The 6,987-nt window shown below is 44.6% G+C and overlaps 1 pseudogene; it reads left to right on the plus strand.

Moving 5' to 3' along the window:
* Window positions 1-4,686: 4,686 nt before the first annotated feature.
* Window positions 4,687-4,866, plus strand: LOC144494552 (U2 spliceosomal RNA; annotated as a pseudogene).
* The last annotated feature ends 2,121 nt before the right edge of the window (window positions 4,867-6,987 follow it).

A 6,987-nucleotide genomic window follows, 5' to 3' on the forward strand; every position in this document is an offset into this window, starting at 1 on the left:
CCCACTCTCCTCCTTTCTATTCCTCTTCCTCCCCTAATAAACTGATGATCTCTGTTAACAGGGCCAGCTGCAAACCACAACTGACGCTTTCCAGGGTGGCAGTGTGAAGATTGGAAATCGGCGTGGGGGCAACATGGACCGTGAAGGCTTGAGTTGGGCAAAGCCGGGTCTGGAGAGAGGTGAGGCAAGTCTGGGAACAGAGTGAGGCAAAACCAGGTCCAGCGTGAGACATGGGGCCAGCGAAGCCCTAGGGCCTGGAGGGAAGTGGTGTGTTCGAAGGGAGCGGTGGAGAATTTGGATGCAGGGAGAGAGCAGGGGGGAAAGAGTGTGAGGCTGGAAGAGTGTCATGGTTTGGGGGGGGGGGGCGGGGGGCGGTGGGGGGGTGGATGGGGGGGGGGGGGCGGTGGATGGCGGGGGGTGGGTGGAGGGGAAGAGTTTAGACCCTGAGTCTCCATTTACTGTATAGTGGAATGATTTTTTGGAATGAAAACGGAATAAATCAGATATTATTTAAGCAAGTAATTTCCTTATAGTTTTCAATACAGGTTTGCTGAGTGGATTTGAACACTTGCAGTGTACTGAGGCAGCTTTCAGCATACCATAAAATTTATCAAATTCATTCCAAGTGAAAACTATTGATGTGAAATTATAATTGAGAGCATTGAGTACGCACAAAAGCAAAAATGATGTCAAAATCTTCCGGTAGGAAAATACACCGATAGTGCTGTGAGGGATGGAGCTTCAGTGTTTTGACCCAATGAAAGTGGGGAACGGCGATAGATTTCCAAATCAGGATGGTGACTGGCTTGGAGGGGAACATCCAGGTAATGGAGTTGCAATGGGTATTGTGCAATCCAACTGTCATGGAGCTGAATTTAAACTTGTTCAGTGCTAGGGAATTGGCAGCAGCAACAAGTGGTGCTGTGGGTGAACAGAGTAGCATTGCAGCTTGTCATTGTGGAAATAATAATGTTTTAGGTTTATCTTCAAGTATTATTGACTAGCTGCCAAACCATATTGACAGGAAGACTTGCTTGCTACTCCATGCTGCATTAGCTGCCTTCAGCCACAGTGGTGATAGGTTAAATCCAACTGGCCTCACTAGCTCTGCCTCAGGGAAAATCAGTCTTCGTTCCATCTCTCTCCAGCTTTCCTGCAAAGTGGATATTGAGCAGTGGCAGGTTTGAATATCCTGCAAGAATTCACTGTGCATGACATCAAGTATGGTCTGACACCTATGAGACTGCACAACAGTGGGAGTCAATCTCCTCAGAGAAGAAAGGGAAGGGGAAACTGGCAATATAAATCTTAAAACAAAAGCAAACCACTATTTTTTTTAAACCCCCAGAAGCGTTTGCAAAAACAGTCAGCAATAGCAGGAGTAAACTCTAGATTCTTTCTGTGAATGAGCTAGGATTAACTGAACGGCCTGCTACACCCACACAAGCTTGTGAACAACAGCTTGCTTGTCTTGGCACACACACAGCTTTCCCTTTGGAGAATAGTGGGGAAATGTTGGAAGGATTAGCAAGCTGATTATCAACCTGCTGAACCACATCACGATCACTCCGTCAACAAGTCCTGGAGTGGGGCTTAAACACAGAACTTCAGGCTGAGAACACTATCTTACAGAACCACAAAGCCTCCGACATGAACCACCCCATCAATGCCTTTCACTACATTTGTGTCAGCTGTCGCTTGGTTGACAGCACTCTTACCTCTGAGTCATCAAGTTACGAGCAAGAAATATCAAGGTTGGCACTCCAGGGCAGTATTGGGGGGATGTTGCACTGTTCGAGGTATTGGGCTGACTCTTACCTGCCCGTGGTAGGTGTGTTTCCTGTCGGGGTGGACATGTAAAATAGGGCAGACGCCCACCCCACGTTTCTGAGCTGACCCCCATAATATGGGAGGTTGGCAGACACCCAAATCACAGCCTGCCCACTATATTTGAGTGAATCATCAAGGGTCAATGAGGCGTGTTATCAAACCAGTTGACTATGATAATACACTGTCCACAGCAGCTGAGGGTGGGCAGCTTAATGTTTTTCATTTGCATATTTGAAGGGCGGGAAGGAAGCATGGGTTCACTTTTTGAGGGTTGGCATTTGCCAATCACTGGGTTTCCCCCCCACCTCCCGCTACCGTCCTCAAGGACGAACCCCACTTCCTTCCTACCCATTCCCTGCCATAAACTCATCCCTCCCAAGAGCCTACCCAAACCCTCCTGCGCTAAAACCCCATACTTAGGCTGCTGTGGGAATCCATGAGTCTTGGTCTTATTCTGCAGTTCCAGCAGCAGGCCCTGATGCCCAGCTGGCGCTGTTGGGACTGAAGGATCTGCTGGCCAATCAGCTGCAGGATGGGTCGGTGTAGAGAATGTTGGCTTCACACAGGCTTTGTTTCTGGTCTCCCAACCCCCATCATATTATTTCACTGATTATCATTTGAATAAGATGTTAAACCAAGAGATATGGCTATTTCAGAGCAGAGCAGGGGAACTTTCTAGTCAATATTTATACCTCAATCAACATCATGTTAAACAGAATATTTGGTCATTATCACTGTGCTGTTTGTGGGAGCTTGCTCTGCGCAATTTGGCAGTTGTGTTTCCCACTTTACAATAGTCACAACCATCAAAATGTACCTTTACTGGCAGTAAAGTTCTTTGGGACATTTGATTATAAATATGGATGTAAAGACTTATTCTTTATTTTTTCCATTTTGCAGCAATACTTTCAGTACTACTGCTACTATATTGTATGCACTGATGAGCAGCTAGATGTCAAATTTGAAATTCTTCAGCCAGTTGGCAGCCACCTTATCAGTGCAGGGTAGTGAGATCGTCACTGAGGCACAGGATGGGGCACTTGGTGATTATAGGCACCATGGTTTGCACTTTGTCACTGTTGCACTGGGGTGAGTCTAGGTGCCCCAGACAGAAGAGGTTGTTGCGGCAGGGTCTGATTCCAGTGTGGAACCTATTCAATTTGACCCATTTGCCGCACGGGACATCAAAGCCTGAGATTTCCAATATGAATCATCAGCCAGGTGCTGGTTCTGGGCTGTGTTGTTGGTCCTGCCATAGATCCTCAGCAGAACTGTCTGGCTCAGGCTGCTAGATTGGCTGCCTTGAGATGAGCTGTTTACTGGGTGGGTGGGTGGGTGTTTCTTTTACCAGTGGCAGGCCAAGATTTTTGTACACTCTTTCTAGCGATTGTAGAAAGTACTGAAGAATGGGTGTTTGGACAGGTGTTGTAGCAGCACGGGCGGAGAGTGATGGGGCCACCATATCAGAGACAGCACATTTAATAATGGGAAAATTGGGTAACAGGCAGAGAGGGTGAAGAGATATGAAAAATCACAAAAATCCAGTTGTGCGGATTTTTTTGTACAGTTCAGAACGTTTGCAATGTAAATGTTGCGTGAGTGTAACCTTAATTGTGCTGAGTTCCTGTCAATTACATTAGTATAAACAGTCATCATCTAGGAACAGGAGCCAAGTACACTGACAGCGATGATTAAGTGATGGATTAACCTCAATGGGTTTCTTTGTATCAAAGCACATATTACAGAAACAGTCATAAAGATCAATTCTCAACCATCTAAATTCCGAATGCTGAACATCCAAGATGATGAATGTAATATTCACTGGAAAAAAAATTAAAATACTATATTTGAATCTTTTTTCTTTTCCTGAAGAATTGTCAGGCCTCAAAATGCTTCACAGGCCTGTCATAAATCATTGAAACCCTGTACCCTCTCCCATTCAGAGGAATGAATAATCAACACCTCTGAATATCATGAATAAATATGCCAGTCAGTGGGAAAAAATCTATACATTACAACTGTGAAGCTGTTCTTATTCAATAAGTGCAAAGTGGTTTGAAAGCAAAAGCACACAAGGAATCACTTAGGTGAGACACTAAAATAAAACGCAAGACTGCTGGAAATAAGCAACAGGTTTGCCAATGTCTACAGAGAGTAAAAACAGGATGTTTTCATCAGAACTCAGCAGAAATGTTACCTGTAATAAGACAGGCGCTGAAATTCTTGCACGTCCCTGACTTTGCTTCATAATGATATGGCTGTCTAGAATGAGAGATCTAGGCGGCACGGTAGCACAGTGGTTAGCACTGCTGCTTCACAGCTCCAGGGGCCTGGGTTCGATTCCCGGCTTGGGTCACTGTCTGTGTGGAGTTTGCACATTCTCCTCGTGTCTGCGTGGGTTTCCTCCGGGTGCTCCGGTTTCCTCCCACAGTCCAAAGATATGTGGGTTAGGTTGATTGGCCATGCTAAAATTGCCCTTAGTGTCCTGAGATGCGTAGGTTAGAGGGATTAGTGGGTAAAATATGTAGGGATGTGGGGGTAGAGCCTAGGTGGGATTGTGGTCGGTGCAGACTCGATGGGCCGAATGGCCTCTTTCTGTACTGTAGGGTTTCTATGATTCTATGATAAAATAGACGCCTTCCAAATCCAGGCCAGTGTCAAGCTGTGTGATAGCCCTATGTTATTAACAATCTACCAGATAGTGGCTATTCACCTCATCAGATATCTGATGTGGGTATTAAATACAGTAAGAAGTCTCATAACACCAGGTTAAAGTCCAACAGGTTTATTTGATAGCACGAGCTTTTGGAGCGCTGCCCCTTCATCAGGGGCAGCGCTCCGAAAGCTCATGCTACCAAAGCTTCTCGGCCTTTTGGCTAAGATCAAGTGTAGTATGGATCGCCTGCACTTGGTTGAGGTCATTAGGTTACGCTGAGGCTTCATATGTTTCATATGAAGCAATTTTTAAAAGCGGCATCTCGGCCTTTTGGCTGAGATGCAAATGAGCTCAAGTCTTGGAGGAGGATCCTCCCCCTTCTCCAATCAGCTTGACTCATGTAGATCAGGCCCAGGACAGGGTGGTTTTGGTCTCCCGTCCTGTCTTGTCAGCCTGGATCTGAAATGTCTCAACTTGTTGAGACTCTGAATTGGATTTGATTTGATTGAATTGGAAAAGTATAAAAAGAAAAAAAAAATAAACCTACTGGACTTTAACCTGGTGTTGTGAGACATCATACTGTGCCCACCCCAATCCAACGCTGGCATCTCCACATCATGGTATTAAACACCACCCAGATAGAAAGTTCTTTAACCTCAGTTGCTTCTGTGCCAAATCTAAAATGACCACCGTAGGCAAAAATGATGTACAATTAGTGGATGGCTGCAGTGTTGTTGTCCACACTGCGCAGATTTTCAAGCCACTCTTGATCTTTTCAATTCTGCACAATTCCTTGAATGTTGCCAAAACAAAGCTCATATCAACCCAGATCTAATCTGTCAAAGATCCACCTCCCACATATGCAGAAAAGAGATACTCTTTAAAGTTGAGCACTTCCCATACCTTGGCAGCCATCTTTCTCAAAAGGCCATCGTTGACGAGGACATCCAACAGCGGATCAGCTGCATCAGCTCATCCTTCTACAAACTAAAGTATCGGAGTGTATGACATCAAAGTCTTCTGCAAATCAACAAACGTCTTACTGTACAGAGCATTTGTTGTCCCACACTCCTGTATTACAGTGAGACCTGGGCTGTGCATCGGTGAGACATAAGAGTGCTAAAGAAATTCCATCAGCAATGTCTCTGCTACCTTCTCCAGGTTCAATGGGAGGACCATTGGGCAAATTAATGTCTCTCTTGATGCCAATTCCACAAGTATTCAGGCAAAGCTCCTGTAAAATCAACTTTGATGGACTGGCCAGATAGCATCTCTCCTACCAGGTCCTGTTTTCTCAACTCTCAAATGGCCAATAAAACATTTCAACAAAAATGTTGACAAAAAAACACTTCAAAAACAATCTGAAGCTCTCCTTGAAGGGAGAAGTATTGACATTAATGACTAAGAGGAGCGTGCTAATAATCGCTCAAAATGGCAACAACTTGCCCAGCAAGCTGTATCATGCTTTGAGTCACAACATAGGGGGCAGGGGGGAGAGGGGGGGGCAGAGAAGGAAAGGGAAAGGAGCAAATCCTGCACTCTGAATCCCATGTTCCGTCACATGAAAACCATTGGCAGAAACTCATGACCCCGAATGAATGTCAACTTTGAATCAAGGGTCAACCAACAACAGAACCTACTTGAGGGAGACTGAGGGCATTCTCCTTATGCCTTGGTCAATGTTTCCCTCAGCAGCCAGCACGAGTAAAACAGATCAACAAGTTATTTATTTCATTGCTGTTTGCGGGAATATTGGTATGTTCAGATTGCCCTTCACAATTATCTACATAAACGACAGTGATAGCTCATCAAAAATATTGCGGCACGGAGTGTATTCAATGGTAAACCCCACTGAGGCACAGAAAATCCCATCCCAGGTTTCAAAACGATACACCTTACAGTTTTGTCAGGCAATTCCACACAACATGGTCATTCATGTCATGTAACCTTCTTTGAACCTGGCCCTAAGAAATATTTGGACAAAACATCCAAAAGGCTTGAACCTCACAAACACCACAAACAACAATCCCATGTACAAATGAGAATATCTTGAACGAACAAGTGACGTATTCTATTGGTGCATGACTCCTGCTTTCTTATCCAGATTTTAAAATGGCAAAACCTTCCAGTAAATTAGTCCCACAAAATTCATCTGTAACACTGTGCTATTTCTATCCATGCAAGTGGGCTTTGTTAACAGAAAAATTACACCTTGAATTAAGTGATAAATATTTTCTCATGTAAACTGAAACCAACTACACTTACAAATGCCCAGCATGGAACATATAATGGGAGAGCAAAGTGCTGCAGATGCTGGAAAACTGAAATAAAACTGGAAAACTCAGCACGTAAGAGGGAAATATTCAGGTCCACAATCTTCACTAGTTCTGCTGCTCTGCACACCAGGCTCCATTTCCAACACTTCCCATTTCTCCTGGAGCAAAAATAATCCCTTTTGCCAGACCTCCACAAAACAATCATTTCCCCTTCAAAAAAAAACC

This window comes from Mustelus asterias, chromosome 5 (assembly GCF_964213995.1).
Source record: "Mustelus asterias chromosome 5, sMusAst1.hap1.1, whole genome shotgun sequence".
Classification (NCBI taxonomy): Eukaryota; Metazoa; Chordata; class Chondrichthyes; order Carcharhiniformes; family Triakidae; genus Mustelus; species Mustelus asterias.